We start from the raw sequence: 24,506 nt of genomic DNA on the forward strand, positions 1-24,506 counted from the left end.
CACCGTGCTCGTTGCAGCTGTCGTCATCATCGTTGTCAGCATCGTCGTCAAAATCTCCACTAGATCCCGATGGCGCAGATAATGGCCATAAACAGTGCAAAGAGAGACGACTATGAAAGCCATCCCGCGAAAGGAAAAAAAAAAACGAAGGGGCAAGACATACTGTCCGAGTGACCCATCTATGAAGCGATCTTTCGTCTGGATTGCCCGGTTTTGGAGTAAAAGTTTTCCATTCCTTCCGTTCCGCGGTCGACGTCGTCGTCGTCACGCGTTCTTCCCCCGCGCACGAGCTCACCTACATATTGATATGGATGCACGGCGAATCCCAACCATTCAGCCAGCCAGTCAGCCGCGTGCCGCGAGAAGACTATCGTTTTCTGTTTTCCAATAGACTTTACAGTTAGGTTTACCTTGATGGCAGGCCTCACTCAATTGAAGTGTCCATCTTACGTCCGCCGTACGAAATGGACGAATCAACCTCGACGAGAAAAGCATTCAAGAAGCTGACAATCAATCGATTGCGCAAAATCATCCCGACCCGACTAGAGTGAGAAGGGGGGGGGGGACTATGCTGCATGAACTTGAACTTTGCGCCCTCGGCGGTCCGTGCAGAAGCACCAAAACAAAATGCTTTACCGACACACGAGGTGGAGTTTTAATGATCAGGTTTGACGGGGAAGCTTGCCTGTGTCTACGGTTTTATATGTTGTTCAAATATCTATAATCACGCAGAGGCGTGAGCGAGTTGTCCCGGTTCCGTCGGTTTGGACTTAATTTGCATGGTGAAGGCAACTACAGCATGGTTTTTAGATCAAAAGAGAGATGATAGTTGCAGAGCAGGATTTTATGAGTGACCAATACTAATTTGGAAATTCGACCGTTTTTGTATTTTTTCGGAATGAAAATTTAAAATAGCCTAAGGGTCAACAAGTGAGGCTTTTAGTCTCGAGAAAAACTTTCATAGCGCAAACAAATTAACATTGCAAAAGAATATTTCTCACAAAACCATAAAAGTGAATAAAAACCATATGCTCCAGCCAAATTATCGCACTAAATGACGCTGTTGTGGGAGTAAATTTTTCTTCTTCTTCTTTATGGCTCAACGTCCGCACTGGGACTTGGCCTGTCTCGCTTCAACTTAGTGTTCTTTGAGCACTTCCACAGTTATTAATTGAAGGGCTTTCTTCTCCTGCCATTGCATGAATTTGTATATTGTGAGGCAAGTACAATGATACACTATGCAAGGGAGTCGAGAAAAGATTCCCGACCGGAACGGGAATCGAACCCGCCGTCTCCGGATTGGTGATCCATAGCCTTAACCACTAGGCTAACTGGAAACCCCAGTTAGCGTGAGTAAATTGTAACACCGAAATCTACGAACAAGGCATGTCCAGGGATTACTCCAGTAATTCCTGCAATAATTCCTCTACCTACAGGAATTGCTCCAGAGGCTACTTTTAGTCCTGAGCAAGCACCCATGGCGGTGCAAAGAGCCGAATTGAAAGATCTCCATCCTGGGCGATTGCCAGCCCTCGCCTTGATCTGTGGCGAGGACAAATTTATATCCACTTTCTTCATTTCCTTGTTGAGGCTGCGTCGCCATGAGCCTCTGGGTCTGCCTCTGCTGCGATGTCCTACTGGTTTCCAATCTAACACTTGTTTGCAGATTTCGTTCCCGCCCCTACGTAGAGTGTGGCCGACCCACCTCCACCTCCTGAATTTCTGTCGCTATCGGCTTTTGATGACATCGATGATGCAGCTCTACATTGGACATCCAATTATGAGGCCACCATGCACGAATTATATACCACAGGCACTGGCGGAGCCAGCTTTTTCTTTTTTCTTACTCACTCTCCTAAACATATACGAGAGAGAGTGGGATGAAAGAGGAGGCAAGCTGCCCCCTCTTCTATCTTTCTCTTTCTCGTGTATGTTTAGGAGAGTGAGTAAGAGAAATGAAAATGCTGGCTTCGCCAATGACCGCAGGTATGTATTGATGAAGACCTGCAGCCGTGGAGAACACTCCACTGATACACACCAAGTTTCCCTGGCGTACAGCTACTCATATTTCACGTTCGAGTTGAAAATTCGGATTTTGGTGCATCGACTAATCTGATTGTTTTCCATACATTTCTTAAACTCGCAAATGCAGCCCTCGCGCCTTCTTGATCCGTGCACCTATGTCTTGGTGCCACCATCAGCCACCTGACTACCAAGATATTGGAAGCTTTCAACAATCTTCACTGCTTGCCCAGCTACCGAGAAGCTGGAAAGGTTGGCCGTGTTTACATCCAACGATTTGGTCTTGTTGACTTTGATGGTGAGACCTGTTGCCGAGGAGTGATCGGCAAGCTCATCAAACTTACTCTGCATATCAGAGTGCCGTTGAGCTAAGAGAGCAACATCATCAGCCAGTTCGAAGTCATTTGGTGCTCCAAGGTAAAGGGCTGCCACAGCAACCCATGATTTGGTTCACGATCAATCGCACCTACCAAGATCGCATCGATAACGATAAGGAACAGTTTTACATTCTTGCCTCACTCCAGCAACGACCCGGATGAGATCGGGCGTGACACTGTTATGCAGTACTCTGCACGAAAATGACCTGTACTGTGCTTCAATGAGGCCGATGATTTTCACAGGGCCACCGTTGAGCCTAAAGGGTCCCCATATGTTTTCGTGATTGAAACGGCCGAAAGTTTTTAATCAATAAACACCAGGTAGAGAGATTCTTGGAATTTCTTCAGAGATGTATCTAGATATTCCCTTAGGGATTCTTTCAAGAATTTCTTGATATATTCTTCCAGGAACTCCAGGATTTGTATGTATTTGATTCATTTTAACCAAAATATATTTAAGTTTTCTTAAAGCGAAGTTCTTCCAGAATTGCTACAAGGGTTTACTTTTTGGAATATTACCAAGGATTGCTTCTGAGATTTCATCCAAAAACCTTCAGATATTATCCAGGAATTCTCTCAGGATTTCTCTTAAGACTGATCGCTTGAAATTTTACGAGGATTCTTGTAGGGATTGGGCTAGCGATGTATTCCGGTATTTCTCAGGAGATGGTTTGTGGAACCAAAGATGGCTCTCCAAAATCCTTTAAGAATTCTTCTCTAAATTCCTTAAACCCAGGAAAACCTTCAGGGCTAACAAGGGTTTCAAGTTCCCTAGGACTTTATACCAGGAATTCCTTTATAGCTTAAAGAAGGGATATTACGAGAGATTTCTCCAGGAATACCGTGTAGGATTCCTTCAGAATTTGCCTATAGTTCTTTAGGAATTTATTCAGCGATTCTTCCAGATATTCCTTCAGATACTACTAGGGATTGTTCCATGCTTTTCTACAAAAGCTCTCTTAGACATCCAGGGGTTTCTCCAGTAATTTCTCCAGGTTTTCTTCCAAGGATTCATTCAAAGATTTCTCTACGGATTCTTCAGGGATTCTTCCAGATTTTTTTTTTAAGAATTCCAATAGAGTATCTTTCAAGGGTTTGTCAAGGGATTCTTCTAGGGATTCCTCTTCAGAGATGTATCCAGGGATATCCTCAAAAGAGGCATTAACAACCCCAACCCCAACACCAAGGAGTCGGTATGTGATTTCTCCAGGAATTCATTCAGAACTCCCTCCACCATAGTAACACACATGTATTACATAAGTCAGTGTTCTCAAATATTTCCAGCTTGTGAGCCACTTTTGATTGTAATCAAATTTGGCGACCAGTTCGTAAAAATGTTTCGTAAAAACATTCAGAATTTGTTTGAAAATTTGTGCCGAATATTAAAAAAAATAAACCTTTGATTACATGGACACGTTCAATGCTTCCAGTGACAACGGACTAACATGCAACGCCCAGTGACAAAGACTGGAATGTTCTATTTCGGTTATCATGTAAATTTTGGTGGTATTTCTAGAAAATGTATTCTAGAAATTACGAAAAAAAATAGAAATTGTTCTAGACCCCTCGAAGGAACATTTATCACTTAGCATTGAATCAAAGGGAACATCCTCAGCTTTCAAATGATGGGTGATTCAGCAATATTGATTTGTTCGTTACCATTTTTTGCCATAGACATCGTGTAAGGATCCATTAAAGAATTTCTTCCAATTCAAGAATTACATCTGGGATTCCTCAGAAATTCCTTTAAGTATTTCTACAATAATTCATCCAAAGCTTCCTTCCGGGAATTCCTTCGGGAATTTCTTTATTAATTTCTGCAGAGATTCTTTTTGTATTTTTTTTTCATGGGTTCTTCAAGAGATTCATACAGGGATTCCTTCACGCATTTTCTTTTGAAAAGGGTTTTGAAAGATATTCCCCCTGGGATTCCAGAAGAGATTCCTTCAAGAGCTTCTATCAGGATTCTCCCAAGAATTCTTTCAGGGAGCTGTGGAGAAGATTATTCCAGGAATTTCTCCAAGGACTCCTCAAGGGATTCGTCTAAGGATTTCTCCAAGATTTGTGCCATGAGTACCCCCAGGATTCTGGTATTTGTGTAGAAATTATTTTCGAGACTACTCCAGGAATTTCTCTAGGATTTCGTCCTTGAATTCAAGAAGCGATTCTTCCGGGAACTTCTCTATGGCTTCCTCCAAGAATATCTCCAGGGATTCCTTTAGTGATGTTTCATGAAATATCTTCGAGGATTCTTCCAGACATTCTCAACGTGTTCCCTCTAGAATTTCTACGAAGATCCCTCCGGTTATTCCTTCAAGGATTCTCAAACAAATTCCTCCAGGGTTCCCACCAAATGAATTCCGTCAGCACACACATATTTAATTAGTTTATATATCTTCTATACAGCTAGTCACGGCATTTGTGTTACTCGGTGAAATATTCTTTCAGATAGATATTCTTTTGGGATTCTTCTAGAGCTACGTTTCATGATTCTCTAGGGATTCTTTTAAGAATTGCTCCAAGGATACCTCCAGAAATTCATCCAGAAGTTTCTCCAAAATCTCATTTTTAATGCTGACGCAATCGCATAAACTGACACAAGTTACCATGTCTTAATTGAAAAATTGATTCATTTTTAAATCTATAATGATGTAATCATGAAAACCAGCGCATTGAACGTCTTTTTACTGAAAAGCTTACAATTTTCTGTTATATGCCTTGACTTTAAATTTGAAATGACACAAAATTACACGGGCGATGACTGAACAGCTCAAAACGTCAAACCTGAACAGACCAAAACAAAAGGAGTTTGAATTTCGGTAGTGAAATTTTCGAAAAGTTTTAAGCAATCGTTTTTTTGTCAGTCAAGTAAGTAAATAAAAGTGTGATTCATGAGGCAGAGAGTGTTTAATGTGATTTGCTGGTTAATTTATTCCTTTTGCCGTAGCTGTAATCGCAACCGTGATTCGAACCGTGTGGAAGTCAATCCAGCAGCATCGAATCTAACCGACCGACGGATGAAAGCTTCCGGACTGCCTCCTGTGTGAAAAATGATTTAAATTGTGGAAAACAAACAAACTTGAGATGAAGCTTTTAATGAATTGAATAAAATATATATTGTTTTAACAGGTAATCATAGAAAGAGTATTCAATGCATCAGAATTATCCGGAAAACGAGGAGGGTTGCCTTTTTTGTTTTGAGGTTATGTTGCTGTGCTTGTGAGGTAGTAAAATTACAAGATGTTTCGCAAACATCGCATCGTGTAAAAATAAGATCGTACTTAATATTGTGTCAATTCGCTCGCTGTAATATGTCGGAGATAAATGACACAAAATTACACGACTTTTTGGAAGTGTGTAGATTATTCCAGCAATTTCTCCAGAAATTATTCCAGGACTATCATCGTAGACTCCTTTCGAAATGCTTTCTGGGATTCCTTCAAGGATTTTTTCAGAGACCTTTAACGATTTTCAAAGTGATTCCTCCTGGAATTCTCCTAAGAGTTCTCAAATACATTTTTCCAGGGATTCTTTCCAGGATTCTCCCAGGTATACCTAAAGAATTTGCTCCAGGGATTTCCCTTGGGGTTTCTCTCCCGATTTCTCTTGGACTCCTCCGTGATTTCATCCAAGGATTTCTCAAGAGTATTCACTCGCGATTCGTTCATGAGTTTCTCCGGGATATCTCCAGAGTATTCCCTTGCGATTCCTTCAAGGATTCTCTTGGAAATTATTATTAATTGAAAAATCAAAATTTACATCTATATCGTCGTAAGTTCAATCGATAGAAAAATAAGAAAGATAGAAACAGTAACTCGGCGTCTCGTGACACTTGTGATTTCAGGACGTTCGCCAATTTGGACCTAAAACTCCACTTTGCTCATATTGTATAGGATGGAAATCTATTTCGTCATATGTTCTAATTTCCGTCATATCTGGCGGAAAATAGCCAATCTTTACAGATTTAACAACTTACCTTTGCCAAGGGCTCGTCAATGGAATCAAAAAGATGTAGACTTTGAACTACCAACCTATATAGTACTGGAAATCTAAAATAACACTGTTCGACAAAAAAAAACTTTTGCCGTGATCAGAGACCCCATTAGTAGGGCATGAAAGCGCATGAAAAATCTAGAAAAATGCCATTTTCAAATCTGTTGGAGCACCCCTAGAAACTTTTGCACCGCTGAAGTTTTCACAGATCTGAGAAGCAACTTTGATAAATAACTAGTCAAAATTTCTATCTATTACGACATCCCGTTTCATTGATACATATCCGCGAAGGCTTAACTCTGATCCCATAAAGCACGCCCATATTCATATCCATTTAAAAAACTTCTATGCGTTAATGTCGTGCAGTGTCAGTCTTTCGAATACTTCGAACGCCTCGGAATATTGGATGAATTTCCGCTCCAGTAGGAGAAAACGTTTCTTCACAAGTTCTCCACTAGGTCACTAGATGTGACGTCCGTTTTCTAGTGTTAATGTATTTTTCAGTCTCTGACTGAAGAAGATGAAAATTGTATTTCAAACATCTGAGTTTGATTCTGGAAAGCTACACGAGAAATTTTAGGATATGATTACAAAGGATCCACAGGAAGAAAGCTAGATTAATTCATTGAGGTCAGCATGAGTGTTTTAAGGAAAAACTTTTCCAAATAAATTTAATGTTCTAATTGCAGTTTTCAAAAACTTTTTGACGCTTATGAAAATGAACAAAGTTTATTGTAACATTTGACATCAAATGTTACTTTCATAATCATGTTTAAATACCAATAAACTGCGATTTTGAATGCGATGGATTAGGAACACAATTAAGGCAAAATACACTTCGTCCACTTAATTCAAGGGAGTATTTTGTTTTGATCGAATTTCGAGTCGTGCCAAAATTGAAATATCCATATATCGCATATGGATGAGAATGCTTTTCAATAATTTGGTGTGTACCTAAGTAACCGTTCCAGATAGCTTGACCTGGTGGATATCAAGCAGTTCCATGTCCTTAAAAAATTAAAAACGATGCGGAAATATATTCAAATTTCAACGACCTCTGCATTGAAACAAATTTGGACTATTTGGACTAAATAAATTATATTAACTCGCCTTAGTGCTTCTGGATATACTATCTATCACTATATTAACAAATAGGGTCTAGGATCATTTAGGCAGGAGCACCTATTTTGGGCACTTGCTGCTATAACTCAGTCAATTCCAAACCGATTGACTTGAATTGTTGCACATAGCTACATACTATGCGTATCTGATCGTGTCTCAAAAATCAAGTCAATCGATTCTAAATTGACTGAGTCATAGACACAAGTGCCCAAAATAGGTGATCCTGCCCAAATGGTTCCAGACCCTATGTCGCTGGAACTTATAAAGCAATTTTACAATACTGGAGGTCATTATTGAGCTTGAAATTAAGATTGGAAATATTTTACTTAACGTGAACTTAAACCATGTTTTCTGCACAATGCCAGCTTTAATTCATTGTTTTGAAATAGGTTTGTTTTATTCAATAAAGTTATCAATTTTACCACCTTGGTATGGCTAGGAGGTTCTTCGAAACATTAAGTGCATATAGACAACCCACGAAAACACTGGAAACGTTTTTTTTTGTACTGATCGCAAAATATAAATGTACTAGATTTTATTTTTATTTTTACACAGGCTTACCACGTTAGTAATTTGAAAAATCGACCGGATTTTCTTCTCGAAAATTTGAATTCAATTATTCAGATCATAAGTGTAGCATTTCGAAGTCAAATCAAAATAAAATAGTTATTTTGTTATTATTAGATAAGGATAGGGGTTTGATTTTTGTGATTGAATTAAGAGAAAACTTCAAGAATTTGTATTATATAAATCATATTTGATTCTTCTCGGATATGTATCAATGAAACGGAATGTCGTAATAGGCTGAAATTTTGACTAGTTATTTATCAAAGTTACTTCTCAGATCTGTGAAAATTTCAGCGGTACACAAAGCTGCATTTCAAAGATATTGTATTTCAAAAGTGTTTTTGATGATTTCTAAATCTCGTGTCAAACCTTCAAAAATGAATAAAATTCAAACTCATCTCAAAAAGTTTCTAGGGGTGCTCCAACAGATTTGAAAATGGCATCTTTCTAGATTTTCCATGCGCTTTTATGCCCTACTAATGGGGTCTCTGATCACGGCAAAAGTTTTTTTTTGTCGTACAGTGTAATTAAGCAAACTCTCACATTTCAATTTCACTCCACTTGCGAGTTGAAAAATTGTCTCGTTTTGCGTAAGACGAAGACCGCAGCAGATAGCTGAATTGCTCTTTATCGCCGTTCAATGTTAGCTTTGCCAGATTCACATGTATGTTAAACCAAACTCAATTCACATCCCAAAAAAATCTCTGTGTCACTTCAAAGTTGGGTTTCATTGCTGCAGAATGCAGCAAAACCTTTTTTTTAATCTAATAAATCATATTTTCCCGTCAGTAAAATGTAAACATCATGTTCGTTTCCAAAAGCTAGACTTTATAAATACTGGCGTGAGTGAGAAACGAACAAATTGGAGTGGAATTTGCGAAAAAGTTAATCGTCCTCTCGGTGAGACACGAACTCACGACTCCTACTCACTAGACAGGCGCGTTGCCAACTACACCACGAGAAGACTCGAAGATGTAGCGATTAACCTGAATTCTTGTTCAGCTCATGTAAAGCCTAGCTTTTTGAATTAAGTAAAACATCCACTCGGGTGATTGAGCTGCAAAAATCGATAATTAATTAATTAATTATGTTCTCTTCGCCTTGGGAGGATGCAAGCAAATATGTGTGAGGATTTTCTGTATACGAAACATCGTATTCCACAACCATAGAGAAAGATTTCCTCGTTGCACTGTGATGGCGTATTATGATAAGGTGGGCAGAAATATTAATTGAAATATGTTGTGCGTTATTCCAAAGCTACATCCATCTCAATTTAAAACTTTCTGTTCAATCGTTCTTTAAACACATGATTTAATTTGGATTGCGAATAATTTGACCGACTTTTTGAATAAACACCTACGGTCAAATCATAATTTTTGACCATCCTATGCATCATAGCGTCATGTAGAAAGTGAGTCGAGAATTGAATTCAGGTTGTGCCCGAAATAGACGCAGACGTGGATTAGACTGGAACAGAATTCCAGAGACAATTATTCAAACTTATTATTTTAAGAAAATAGTGTTTCTCTTACAATATTTTTTTTTATATTATAAAGAAGCTTATTCCTAAATTAGTAATTGAGGCGTTAGGCGAGGTGCAAGAAAAAATTTCGTCATTATTGGTCGGTGCTCAGATAGACGGGAATTAGATAAACACCCAACACTGCGCGAGCTTCTTGTGGTAGTATTGTTTTTTTTTCACAATGGCCAATACCGGGAAGCTTAAGTTGAAACTTGAATATGATTTATCATAATGTAACTTACAAACATCTGAATGTTATTATTAAAAAATCCAAAACATATTCTTAAAAGGGTCCCCTAGTTTGAACAATTCAATTCCTGTCATAGCTGCTTCTGTTTGCCCTCCCATCCAAATGACCTATTTCGATTAACATATTATTGTCATTAGTGAACGAGAGCAGATGATATTAATAATGCTGCTGGGCATTTCGGGGGAGCTCGACAAGAATGTGAGCTAATGTGGTTGGCCGTTAAAATCTATCCAATAACCTGGGTACACCTGGGCTACAGCAGCGGAATGCATTGTATTCTGTGGGGAACAGTTAGAAAATGCAAATGATGTATCGGGTAACAGATGGCTATCAGGGAAGGAGAAACTGATTCTTGACCCAGATTCAACGTGAAATTGACATTTTTGGATCAGAGATTATGTAGCTCTGATATACGGGAAGGGTGTAGACTTAGAGATATCATCTGGGTAACTGTTGTAGGCCGACCGTTTGCTCTGCTGGTCCAAAAAGACCACTAAATTGCCCATAGCTATGAAAAAGCAAAGTTCACTTATGGATCTTACACATGATCAACCGAAAAGACATGAATTTCTATTTGTCTTGCGCTGATTCGTGATCGCTTGGTAAAAACCGACAGTGAAACGACAATGTGACTGTTTGCACACACATCATACAAAAGTGATTAATGTTGTGTGGACCGCTCACGGTGGCCTGGCACAGAGAAACATTCGTCAAACAGAGATAAAACTGTAGACAAAACTAAATCAGAGAAACTTGTTTTTATGGTGCCCCGGAGACCGATGAAAAGTGCTATAATTCTCGATTGTTTTCATATTGCTCGGCTTCCAGCATTTGGACAAACGCATATGTTGTAAAATGGATCATTGTACCTATATAAATAACAAATTTTATGGTTTATTGTTTGAACTTGGTGCGTAAGAGTTGTGCCATGGGAATACTTGTACCCTTTTACTTACATTATTTGAACGAGCTAAACTTATCTATATAATCCGGAAGACATTCAGTACATACCTAGAAGAGAAGAAAAAGGAAAAAATGAATTAGTCTTTCTTTCATCAGTTTTCTTGAGCAACAGTTCTCATTTAAATGCCTTCAAAGTGTGTTTGAAAGGCGATACAAATGGTTCTCGCACATCATAAAGCTCATCAAATAAATCATAAATTATTCCATACGCAAGGTAACGGGAGTCACGTCACGACCGATAATGAAGCGTGCCCCTCCACGGGTCGCGGAAATAAGTGGAAGGGAAAGAAACAAAAAGTTTTATCGCGGTTATGCATGAGGTTTGAGCGCACCCGGGTGTTCTTGTTATCTTGTGTGCGCGCGGGGCTGCCTTAATGTGACGAAAGATGTTGGAGATTCTTCGGGGTCAACGTTCGAGCAAGATTCGTGCTGATCATTGACGTAAGAAGGGCATGGGGAGCCCGGAGTCTAAGGAGAATTTTATTCAACTCCCACAGGGATTGAGATAGAGGGTGAGATGGGCCACCTAAAAGACTAACTAAAATCAAACTGTGTATGGCTTCCAACGTTTTCGTTACATTTCCTGCGTATTTGAGATACATGTTGAAGAGTTTATGAAAAAAAGGAATATTTGATGAATTATTTTCTTTGAATTTTTGATTGAATTTTGCTAATACTTTGTGAATGCAATCCTATAAGGAAGTTTCTTGGGTGCTGTTCATAAATTACGTATAAGCTCATATTTATTTGATTTTTTTTTTTTCATTTATTTAGCAATACATTATAATCATAATAAAACTGAATCAACAAGTATTCGCCACAATACTGGGTTCGTGGCTGCAGTCCTCCATCGTCGGTCTCGTACACTCACGGTTCTAGCAGCAATATCCATGTCATCCGCAAAACAGACAAATTGGCTGGATTTCGTGAAAACTGTGCCTCGGCTGTTAATCCCAGCTCGTCGCATAACACCTTCCATGGCGATGTTGCAAAGCAGGCATAAGAACCCATCACCTTGTCACAGTTCCCGGCGAGATTCAAACGAACTAGACAGATCGCCTGAAACCCTTACGCAGTTTCTTACACGTCCTTCATCGCATTGTTCAATCTAATGAGCTTCCCAGAGATGCCGTTTTCGTTCATGATTTTCCATTTTGCGGTCGATACTGGCGTACGCTGTCTTGAAGTCGATGAACAGGTGATACGTTGGGACCTGGTATTCACGGTTTTTTTTGGAGGTTTTGCTGCACGGTGAAGATTTGGTCCGTTGTCGAGCGGCCGTTAACGAAACCGGCTTGATAACTCCCCGCAAAATCATTAACTTAAGGTAAAAGACGACGGAAGATGATCTGGGATACCACTTTGTAGGCGGAATTCAGAATTGTGATCGCTCGGAAGTTCTCGCATTCCAACTTGTCATCTTTCTTGTAGTTGGGGCATATGACCCCTTCCATCTCCCAGATCCTGTTCGGTCTCCCAGATCCGGGCTAATAGCCGGTGCAGGCAGATGATCAACTTTTCCGAGCCCATCTTGATGAGTTCAGCTCCGATACCGTCCTTACCACCAACCACTTTGAAGGAAGTTAATGAAGCTATCCAGCAGCTCAAGAACAATAATACATTTTACCCCATAAATAGAGGCATAGCTCAAAATTGTGACAAGCCGGAGCAAATTTAAGCCCGGATCCGGATTCAGCGGCCTATAACAGGTTAAGGTACTTTGGGGCAAGTAGGACCAGTAGAACAGTTTTTTTTTTTGTAAACAAAGGTATTACGTAAACGGTTACCTTAAATTCAAAAATGATTATTGTTCTCATCACCAGGCGCACTTATTGTTGTTCAAATGTCATTAACAAAGTAAGTTTAACTTGCCCTGCTATTCATCTTTTATATACCTTTTCGACCTTTGGTAAATAATGAGTGCTCTTCCAAGAGACTTTTGACGAAACGCATCTGAAATCCCTCTGACTCTGAAAGTAGTGACCGAAAATATACTATCAAAAACCGCAGGCCCTGAAGCCTCCTCAAAACTCCTTGCAACGCTCTTGAGACCCTTCAAAATCTCCCAAAACGCCTCTAAAACTTTCTGAAAACCTTCTAAGACTGCCTGAAATGCCTTCGAAAAGCCCCTGAAACCTTCTCCGACCAGTTATAACGTACCTGAGACTCACCGAGACTCCTGAAACGCCGTTGTAACGTCTCCGAAAGCTGCTGAAAGTGCTCGGAAACTTTATGACCCAATCAATGTACCCAAAACCCATCTGAAAACCCCTCGGGTCCCCTGTAACGCACCTGAGAGCCTCCTAAAATCCCAAAAACGCCTCTGAAACCAACTGAAAATCCTCTCAATCTTTCTGATTTACCTACAAATAACCTCCTGAAACCTCCTTGAACCCCTTTTTATGGCACCTAAGATCCTTCAAAATCCCCGAAAAAGCCACTGAAGCCTTCTGTAACCTCTATGAAACTCACTGAAAATCCTCCGAAACCCCATCTGGAGACCCCACCTGGAACTCTTCAAAATCCCCCGAAAATGCCCAAGAGGCTCCCTACAAGGCTTTTGAAATGCCCTGGAACGCCTGTAAATTCCACTAAAATCTCCGTCAAACTAACCTGAGACCAACCCTCTACCCCTGAAAACCCTCTGAATTCCCCCTCCCTTCCTGAAAATTCCTGTACCTGTTATACCCCTCTGCGATGATCGGTGGAGCAGTTTCCGCAGGGCTGGACTGTATGACGACCATGCCAACATGGCGAAGGCCGGTAGTATAGCGGGTGACTTCAATGCCTGTGCCGTGGGACGGGGAAACTGTTTTACGAACCAGTGGGGTCAGATCCTGTTAGAAGCACTTAATATGCTAGATGTCGGTCTGGCTCGTCGATTATCGACGATCTTGATCTGGAGGGTAGGCGATGGCTACACTCACAGCGATCACCTGGCGTTTAGCTACGGTATCGACTACACTAACAGTAAGCAGCGAGTAGAGGAAGAGGCGGCTAGGCCAAAGCCGAGCCCTCGCAGGTGGAAGTCATGATATTTTGGGGAGGCGTTTTGCCGTGAGCGAACCCTACTCGGTATAAGCGGAGACAAGCTGGTAGCGGTGCTCTGCCGCGCGTGTTATGCGACCATGCCTAGGCAAGTTCACCCTAGAAATGGGAGACTACCGTCTTACTGCTGGACTCAAGCGATTACGAACCTGTGATGCGTCTGCCTACGGGCTAGGCATCGGATGCAGCGAACACGAACTGAGAAAGAGCGAAAGGGACGGCGGGTGGTGTTCGCCACTGCCAAAATCGCGCTGAATACCGAGATAAGGGCAAGCAAAAAAGCCTGCATTGAGGGTCTCTGTCAGAGTGCCAATACGAATCCGTGGGGTGGTGCCTACAGGAGCGTGATGGAACAATCTCCAGAGATGTTGGAGGGGATTATCAAGGGGCATTTCCGCGCCATGAACCTAGTCCTTGGCCTCCTTTCGTAGCAACTGGGGCTTGGGGCTGACGATGAGGAGAGGGACACCGATCTAGAACTTGCGGGGATAACAAAGTTCTTTAGTCCGTAAGGCCCCAGGTCCGGACGGAGTTCCGGACTTTTCCTTAAAAGTAACTATCGCAGAGGTTCCCGGGATGTTCAGGTCTACTATACAGATATGCCTGGGCAAGGGAGTTTTCCAGAGGTTTTGAAGCGGCAGAGTTAGAAGACAGGGATCTTTTCCCTCGTTTACTCTCGTTTGTTACACGCAGCACATGTTTGCCGTTTGAAACTTGCGCGCGAAATCATAGACAGCTAAGTTATTATTACTTTCAATTGCTGACGTACGTGAAGGGGTATCGTCTTTTTCTTCTTCTTCTTCTTCTTTATGACTCGACGTCCCTGGGACCTTGGCCTGCCTCGCTTCAACTTAGTGTTCTTTAAGCACTTCCACAGTTGGAGCGAACCTGGTGTGGTGGTTAGAACACAAGATTGTCACGCCGAGGACCTGGGATCGAATCCCACTCCCGACATACTCACAAAATGTGGGTTCTTCCTTCGGAAGGGAAGTAAAGCGTGAGTCCCGAGATGAACTAGCCTAGGGTTAAGGACAGACTTGTTAGGATCCCAAAATGGCCGCCATAATGGCTGACTTTGGCACCTATTCACGATTTCGAGCGCACAAATCTCTTCGTAAACAAAACCAGCACACCTGATCTTCTTATTTTAAGCTTATTACATGTGAGCAAGAACAGAATAATGAAAAACACTGTTGTTTGAAGCCCACTTCTTGAGATTTGTGCGTCTGAAGTTCTGATGCAATGTTGAAGCGGGATTTCAAGACGTTTGTCCTTAAAAATCTCGTTAATACAGACAAAAAAAACTTCCACAGTTATTAATTGAAGGGCTTTCTTTGCCTGCCATTGCATGAATATGTACATTGTGAGGCAAGTACAATGATACACTTTGCCCAGGGAGTCGAGGAAATTTTCCCGACCGGAACGGGAATCGAACCCGCCGTCTCCGGATTGGCGATCCATAGCCTTAACCACTAGACTAACTGGAGACGTGAACGGGCATCTCAACAATGAATAATCTATGGACAGGTACAGGAAAGAAACAAGCCTTGGGCTGAATTTCTCCAGAATAAAAAGTTAATAATAATAACACAATATTAATGTCAAGCAACATTTTGTAGCAGCGTTTCAAGCTCCACAGTATCTTGTATATATTTTTGCGAATCATTCCGATTCGTTTCTAATGATTAAGCTTTTCTGCGGTACGACGACCACACCAGCAGTACATTAAACTCACGCGTTGACGCTCTCCATTATTCGCCGTTCTTTGCCCACCCCTTTACAAAGTTGGTCTTTGTGTTTGCCCGTTGTTTGGTTCCCGATTTTAATGGCTAGATTGAAGTCGTCTTTCATTAAAATTTTTGTTTATCCATTTCTTCATTCGTGCTGGTCCGCCCGTTTGTCGGTTGTGAGGTCGAACAACGTATAAAATTGCCGCCCATGACTATACTATCTCCGGGCTCAGTTCCAGACACTACTGCCTGACTACATGTGTAGTGTGTAGGTACGTTCCAAGAACCCACACGGTGTGATGCCTCCACTGATTGCCGAATTGTTTCGAAAGGTGCCATCAAATGGGGAATAATGATTGCACACCTTCTTCGTCCGAGGCTTTGTTTTCATTTCTTGGATGCCCAATTTCACGAGACGTTGACTTTTCTGTGGTGCGGTCGTCGTCTTTGTTTCGGTTTTTCTTCCGCTACACCACGGTGTAATATAAATTCATGATGTAAAGTTAAAGCAAAATATGTATTGTAGAGGAGTAATTTAAAAATACTTTGATCAATTATTAGTTACAGATTATGGTCCTTAATCTTTTACTCGATGAAATGTTATTTACGACGGCTATGTTCTTTTCAGCATAAGGAGTTCTTTGGAACCAGTTTAACTCAAAATTGGCCTCATTCAAACTGAAACTTGGCCATATGGTTTCAAGAAATTCGGTTGACAAAAAACCTTATAATTAAGAAAACAGAGCTACCAATAATACTACAAGTTATTCAGACTACCTACCTAAATTTCTTTAGAATTAAATGGAAAATCTATGCTGGCAGACTGCAACAAGCAGTCCGGCCCTTTGGCCGAAAGAATGGTTTTTTCCGAATGAAGCTTGGCCGAATTATGATCGAAAGAATTCAGAGGCGTGGTCAAACTCTGGATAACATCCAAGCTTCCATTATGATCATCACAAATGTTTCCTTCTTTTAATCATAGATTATTCTTTCTAGTTTTATCATTAACCTTCCGTACCTCGCGCGTACAAAATACAACAGCGCAATCGCTCTAGGGTTTAGGGATCAGTTGGCATTGAAACTGTGAATATTTTTGTCAGATTTTTCCTTCTTTGAATCATAGGCTGTTCTTTCGAGTTGTACTGATATAGGATTAAGTGGCATGTTCACTTAAGTTTGGCATTCCGTTTTCGGTCAAACGGCGTTCGGCCAAATGACCTCTCTCTCTCTCTTCTTGGCGTAACGTCCTCATTGGGACAAAGCCTGTATCTCAGCTTAAGTGTTCTATGAGCACTTCCACAGTTATTAACTGAGAGCTTTCTCTGCCAATGACCATTTTGCATGCGTATATCGTGTGGCAGGCACGAAGATACTCTATGCCCAAGGAAGTCAAGGAAATTTCCTTTACGAAAAGATCCTGGACCGACCGGGAATCGAACCCGTCACCCTCAGCATGGTCATGCTGAATACCCGTGCGTTTACTGCCTCGGCTATATGGGCCCTTTCGTTCGAAAGGCGTTCGGCAAAATGACCCGGAACTATCTAGTCATTTTATCTGCTTCGCTATTGAGATAGGCATTACTGGTCGTAGATCTGGGAAAGTGAGCAAATTGTTCTAGTAAACTCAAAATAGCAGTGAAACCAAGATGAGGCGTTATGTAAACTGAATGATGAAAAAAAAATCTTAGTTCGATTATAGTTCTAAATATAGACATTGTTGTTGACTTCTGGTTTCCTCCCATTCATTCAATAAACCTGAACACAAGAAATAAGAAATAAAAAGCAAATTTTCACACGACGACATTATAGCTTAATTCTCAGCAAAGCAAAAACTCACATGCTCAACATTGGCGCGTTGTAGGTCACGAGGCGGCATCGGATCTATTAAATAGAAACTGCAAAATGCGAATGCAAAAGTGTGACGGGCGGTAGTTGGGCGTCAGTGTAACAATCGGAAAAAGCAAATGGGAAAACACATCTGCGTCTCTTGTCTATAATTATTGTGCTATTCTTCAACCTGTTGCTGTTGCTGCTGCTGTCGGGAAAACGTTCGTTCTTTTCCCACGAGATATGTGTCAGGAAGCGAATTATCATTTTTCATCCAGCTGAGTTCTGTATGGGTTCAAAAGATACCGCAATCGCCTGCCGATGTAAAAGCTGCCCGTGTGGATGTATATCATCACGTTTATCACCCGGTATAGGCGGTTGCCAAGTAGAATGAGTGAGCAGCAGAAGCTATGGGAGTATGGTATACGGTAAAGTTATTGTTACTGGCTAGCACATTACTACGGCAACGGATTGATGTAGGCAGCCCGGTATTATCCTCCGGTTGATAATAGTATATCATTACAATCAAATAACAGATTAATGGGAGAAAACACCGGGTCGTGTGCACTACCATAATGAATGGCTTGCTTCAATAAAGATCGGCATTTTAGAAAGAAGAAATTTGATTGAATTAAGCATGAAATTAACAAATAGCTTTATTTGATCGAGTAAGTAATGTTATTGCAGTAAAATTAACTAAGTCAATAAATAAGGCATTATGCATCTTAGTCTCATTTTTTCTTTGTTCTCCCAACTTTCAGCCATATGTTTTAGCATTAAAAAGGGGAAAATTAAAAGCTGAGCAAAAATACTGCTGGACTATGTCATTTTTAGTTGGATGGCAGCTAGAGTTTGAGTTTTGCTTGCCAGCAGCTACGGGGCCATAGGTAGCACGGTTCATTGGAAGAGAACTAGGACACTGCGTGAGTGATTATGTTTGACAGCTGCTCTTAACCTTCCGTAACTCGCGCGGTTGACTAGCTGCGTCAGCACCACGCTAATGCTGAGTACAAAAAGCGAGATTTTTTCAACGTGTTGTACAAAATACAACAACGCGATCGTTCGAGGGTTAAACTTTGTGCAGAGCCTGCATATCGTCGGTTTCCTGCAATAGGGGCACAACTCAAAAAATGTGAATTTTCAGAATGAGCGTTTGAAAATTGGCGATGTTGAAGCACCATCTGCATGTTCACTTATTTCTCGCATCATTTGACAGAATTAAACGAATTTTGATTGTTGTATCATGAAAAGGGACTGAAGGACTATCTGTTTCATGAATTTTCTATTACTATTTTTCAACTACTATTGAAAAAGTTGACTAATTTTGAGTTGTGCCTTTATTGCGGAAAATGTGTGAAAATGAGAAAATCTCACATTACTCAACGAATTTCGGAACGGGTCTTTGTGAGATAAAAGTTTACATAGTTTTTCATCATTTGCCTTCAAAATCTCAAAAATGACAAATTTTGAGTTGTGCCCCTATTGCAGGAAACCGACGATATATTCTAGTCTACTGTATCAAATTGGATGCTTTTGTACTGGTTTGATATCCACTATCATGGGTGATGAGTACTACTTAGGATGTATGGCTGTTGAGCATTTTCCAGTTTGATATCCAAGTATCCGAGTTCGGTAGAACCATGAGTTCAGAAGAAGACCAATGTCAGCCGTTTTCGGGGAGAAGAGCAAATAAATAAAAATTGCAAGTGCCCGGGCTTTCGTAAAGTGGGAACTCTGCTGTAAAGATCACTTTGATAAAACTTCAAAACCTTTGAAATATTTTTAGCGACAATTCTGGTAGAAATTCTGGTAGAAATTTGCTGAAGAATAGTCTGTTATTCGCATTTTGCAAACTAATCACCATTTATCAAGTGATTAGCTACTGCCACGATGCATCTTCTCTCAGTCAGGTACAATGAAATTGATAAACCCCAAAACCTTTGCAGGATCTGCATCTCAGATTTACTGGATTGTAAGCAATCACTATTTAGATATCTTTGCGCATGTATTAAACACCACAACCGCAAAGCTGATGTTCCGAGGTTTCGTGTTCCATGTCACAGAAATGCCAGGTATGGGCTCATTCAAATATGGCATCTATCGTTAAAGGGGGAAAATCCTGATTTTTTTTAAACTTGAAATATCTTCCGATGGAATCTCTGGACGAAATGCTGCAAGTATATCTGGTAACATATTCAATGACACACTTGAGGAATTCTTCTAGAATTCCCTGGAAATATAATTCAAAAGATATCAAAATAATTTCTAGAATTTCTAGAATATGTTAAATCCCGATGAAACCATTGGGCGAATTCCGTAATAAAGTATCTGGATGGATTTCCCGAAGAATTTCTGCAGGATCCCTGAAATATCTGATGATTTTCAAAATAGGTAAACCGTAAAAATGCCAAGACGACTTCCCAAAGGATACCTTCGGAGGTATTCCCATACGAATAACTATAAACATAAATAAGTAATTGCTAAAACTACATAGAATACTTGAAAAAATATTGGTGAGAAGTTCACAAAAGAACTCTTGGATATATTTCAAAACAAATCTTAGGAAGAACTTATTCTGCTTAAGAAATTTTCCAAGGACTCATAGAGAAATTTTCCAAAGATTCCCTAAAAAATCCAATTAGATTCCTGGAGAAATTCCCAATGGAAGTTCTCGCTTGAACTCCCCAATGAATGACTAAAAGAATTAATAGCAGAATTCCTGGAAGAATAATCCCAGAAATTCCGCAACGAATGATTACAGGATTTTACCAAAGAAAATTCCAAGAGAAATTCTCGTAAAAACCTGAAAAAAATTGCTTATGAAACCTTCAGATGAATTCATAAAGAAATTCTCTAAAGATTCCTTTGAGAAGCTTTCAAGAAATCTCTGCAAAAGTTTCGCTCAAGAAACCCTAAGTAATGGAAATCCCTGATGAAAACCCGCTACAAGGATGCTTTGGATAAATGCTACAATATAACTGTTGAGAAGCTAAAATGAATCTCTGAAGAATTTTCCGATGATTTTCTGAAAGGATTTACAAAAGAATGCCTGGATTAAATTTCCGAAAGAATTCTTAGAAGAATTTCCATGAGATTCTCTGAAGCATTCTTAACGATTCCCTGCAAAAAATCGTTTGAAATCCCTAAATAAATTTTTTGGTGAGATTTTGGTGCATACTTCGTGAACCATAGAACTCCTGAAATAATGTTTGCAAGAAACACCTGAAGAAAATCGCCGAAAGGTCCCAGAAAGCATTGTCAATGAAATAGTTGATGAATGAAATCCCGAAAAAAAGTAAATACAGGATCTAATAAATCCTAGTAGCAATTCCCCAACACAAAGTTGGAGAAATTCCCCAAAGAAAGCCTTAAAAGTAACCCTGGAGAAAAACCTCAATAACTTTCTGTAGAAAATCCCGGAATAATGTTCAGAATTTCGAAGGAATGCATGGAGGAATTTCATAAGGAAATTTTGGTGGCAGGCTCAATGGAGTCGTTTGATGAATTCGTACAGGAAAGCTTACAATTATTGTTGATGGAATTTCGAGAGGACTTCTCGAAAAATCTCTGAATAAGCCGACATGTGACGAGACAACCACGGAAATCTTCTCACGAGCCAGCGTGAGGGGGTAGGAAGGTGGGGACAGCATCACGATGAGCACATTAATGGCGACGTTGGAGTCACCGAAGGTGTCGTGCTTACAAATCTGAGAGAACGTGTGGAAGATAAAAGACTTTCTGTCCTGACCTCCAAGAGGTTGAAGAGGAGGTTGGCTGGTTGAAAAACAACAAATCCGATGGAGCAGACCAACTACAAAGCAAGCTTCTTAAATACGGTTGACACAGCGCCGCAATTTTTCGAGAAGCCGTTATGATTGTGATATTTTGTTTTTTTTTTCAATTTCTCCGTCTATTCTTGTCATTCATGGGGTATCGGGATGCTTCGTTGGCATAGTCCCCTCGTTCGGTCTATCTTAACGTATCATATTCTGATTTATCGACCGTATTCTATTTATAACTTAATCATTTTATGGCTATGTCGGTCTTTTTCTACTCAGAGTGTAAGGAGTAGAGATCAAAATGGATAATGAAATGATAGATATGATAGGATTCGCTAGGTTGCAAACAAGTGTGAAAATTGATAGAAGGTGAAACTAGGCAAGTAGGCCATGTATTGAACGAATACATCGAATCTGCCGTACGACCTGTGCTTTTAAACAGAAAGGCTTGGTTGGTAGTTCATACCACCTTACCAAGGCACTCGACTGTCTATGTATTGGTCTGTTTTCATCACAAATCCTACCGATTAATAGCTTTTTCGGAATTCGCACTCCGTTCATAGGGGTATACCTATATCGCGGCGTGTTCTTCCTATTAGCTTTATTCGATCTTATTGGATAGAATACTTTTCTTTTTAAGCTAAACTTTTTATATCATATTCTGATTTATCGACCGTATTATATTCATAACTTAATCATTTTATGGCTATATCGGTCTTTTTTCTACTCAGAGTGTAAGGGAGTAGGTTGGGAGCTGGTAGTTCATACCACCTTAGTATTATTATTCATACCCCAGACAACCAGGAGTCGCATAAGAAACCACGCTGTACATCGTTTAAAGTACTATTTTAAGTCACTATCGCATATATGTATGGCAGACGGACAATTTTCATCGCATATCATGTTAATTTTTGAACTTATTACTATGTATCATGTAAAGTCATATAAGAATACAAATCAACTTTTTTAAGGTATGAGTACATCGTAGTAGATGATATTTCTATACTTTATTGCGATGAACTTTACTTATTCGCAAAAGCGTGCGAGCGAACTCGCAAAGATTCAAATGAATTCGCATAATTGCGTATTGCGATGATTATACGGCTTTGCTTGATGCGTTTTATATTGCGCCAGTTTAACACGCATTGATGTATGGATGAAATCGCATCAAAGTACAAATGAACTCGTTAAAGAGTGCATACAAACTCGCATAAGCTAGAAGCGTTTTTGTTGACGTTATGCGATTTGATATGTGATAACAATTAAAGAGTTGCTGTTGGACTGTAGATGTAGTGTCAAAAAGCTACATGAAAGTGAACAGCCATAATAATGGTTTCAAAGTCATCATGACTTGTTTTGTTTGCGTGGTAATCAACAATGGGAGGCGTTAGCCAGAGAAGGGCAGTGAAATCTGTGCGGGAAATGGTGCTTCGTCGTTTTTAGCCTGCCAAACACGCACAGCGCAAGTGAACCAAGTGCATTCCAACAAACACTGAGGTGAGTTAGAATATCATGATAATTAACCAGCTTGTTTCATAAGTAGAGTTAAGTGTTGAGTGTGAAGTGTGGCTCAACAATCCAGAGGTCATTAGTTCGGTATCGAGCTGACAATAATTCGTTTTTTTTTTAATATTTTTAAGTCGCATAAGATGCTGAATTACGTCGCAATAGGACATACGATACATCGTATAAGATATCACTTCAAGTCATATAGCTTTATTGTTGTTCCGCCAAACCACGAATAGCGCCTTCACTTTTGTATGCATAAGGCACTTTTACTGCATCTTATGCGATGTAACTTTAACGTATAAAAGCACGTACACTCACGATCAAAAGTTTGGGGTCACCCCCTCAAAAACATGTCATTTTTTTAGGCCCATATCTCCGCCAATTTGCGTCCGATTTCAAAACCCTAGGTTTCATTCAAAGGATAATAAGTCAAAGAAACTTTGAACATGATTTAAAAGAAACTTTTTCAAAAAATTTTGTATGTTAACTTAACTCAAAGTTTGCCAAATTTTCTAAAAAATGAATATAAACTTACGGCAGTGTCGCTGGAAATTGAGTCGACCAAATTTTAAGATGAGAGCGGTAATATAACTCATTTTCTGTTAGCTTTCAACTGCTTTTTACAGAACTTCGCTAAAAAATCTAGAATAAAAGTTATTAAGTAAATCAACTCTCCATGTTACCGACCAAAAGTTTGGGGTCACCCCTCAATATGATGTATCAGCCAAAAGTTTGGGGTCGCTATCGTAAAACATGGAACAGAGATTTGGTGATATCTTCGTCATCTGTAGTCCAATTTCAATTCTTTTTAGCTCGTTTCAAAGATAATTAACTAAATTTACGTTTGATGTCTTTAACTTAACGTATTTACGATTTTGTTTATATAAACATAATTGAAGTAATGAGCTGAATTTTTGTAGGTGAGAAGGTCAATTACCCGTTTCTGCAATGTGATAGGGTAAAAACACTAGACTTCGCCCCCCTAAAATTCTGCTCTAATCTTCGCCACTTCATACATAAAAAATGGAATTTGTATGGAGGGGGCGAAGACTAGAGCAGTGGCGAAGTCTAGTGCTTTTACCCTAGTGGAAAAAGTGTGGCTATTATGATTCCTTGCCTAGTTTAGTGGGCTTCGTGGCCGTGCGGATAGCGGCGTCAGTCGTCTAGGCGTTTCGTAAGCCTCGGAGTGCGGGTTCGATTCCCGCTCCAGTCGGGGAAAACTTTTCATCAAACGGAAAATTCTCCATTGGCCCACTGGGTGTTATGTGTGTTGTCCGTTGTCTCGTGTTAGTGTAATGTTCAGTCTGTGCAGCCTCTGGCTGAAGACGGTGTAGTGTCTTTTTTTTTAATTTAATACTGTTTGAGCACAACTTTGAGTAACTGTGTTGGTAAAGTTGCAAGGAATGGAGAAAATAACTACACGGTTACGCAAAGTTTTGCTCAAACAGCATCAAATTAGTCAAGGAATCATTACACCTAAGGCTTTTTCCACTATCACATTGCAGAAACGGAGAATTGACCTTCTCACCATACAAAATTTCAGTTCATTACTTCAATTCTAGTATTTCACCGATTGTGTCCTATTACAGACATGAGTTACACTACCAAATCTGAAAAATGCATTTATGTTTCTGCATGATTTTTGGCAAAGTTCCGTCAGAAGCTGCTTAGAAGGCTATTCAGCCACCTTATGTGAACTTTCAAGTTCCAAAACTACATAAAAATAAAGCTGCTTAGAAGGCTAATGAGAAACCTCGAACAAGTTGCTAAGCTTAGAAAGTACCCTTTTATATGAAC

The 24,506-nt window shown here is 40.0% G+C and overlaps 1 protein-coding gene across 7 annotated transcripts in view; it reads right to left on the reverse strand.

The window, feature by feature from the left end:
• The window catches only part of LOC109402320 (uncharacterized), a 397,433-nt gene that overhangs the window by 155,385 nt on the left and 217,542 nt on the right, over positions 1–24,506 (reverse strand). The gene's annotated exons all lie outside the window — the stretch shown is intronic.

This window comes from Aedes albopictus, chromosome 3 (assembly GCF_035046485.1).
Source record: "Aedes albopictus strain Foshan chromosome 3, AalbF5, whole genome shotgun sequence".
NCBI classification, from domain to species: Eukaryota; Metazoa; Arthropoda; class Insecta; order Diptera; family Culicidae; genus Aedes; species Aedes albopictus.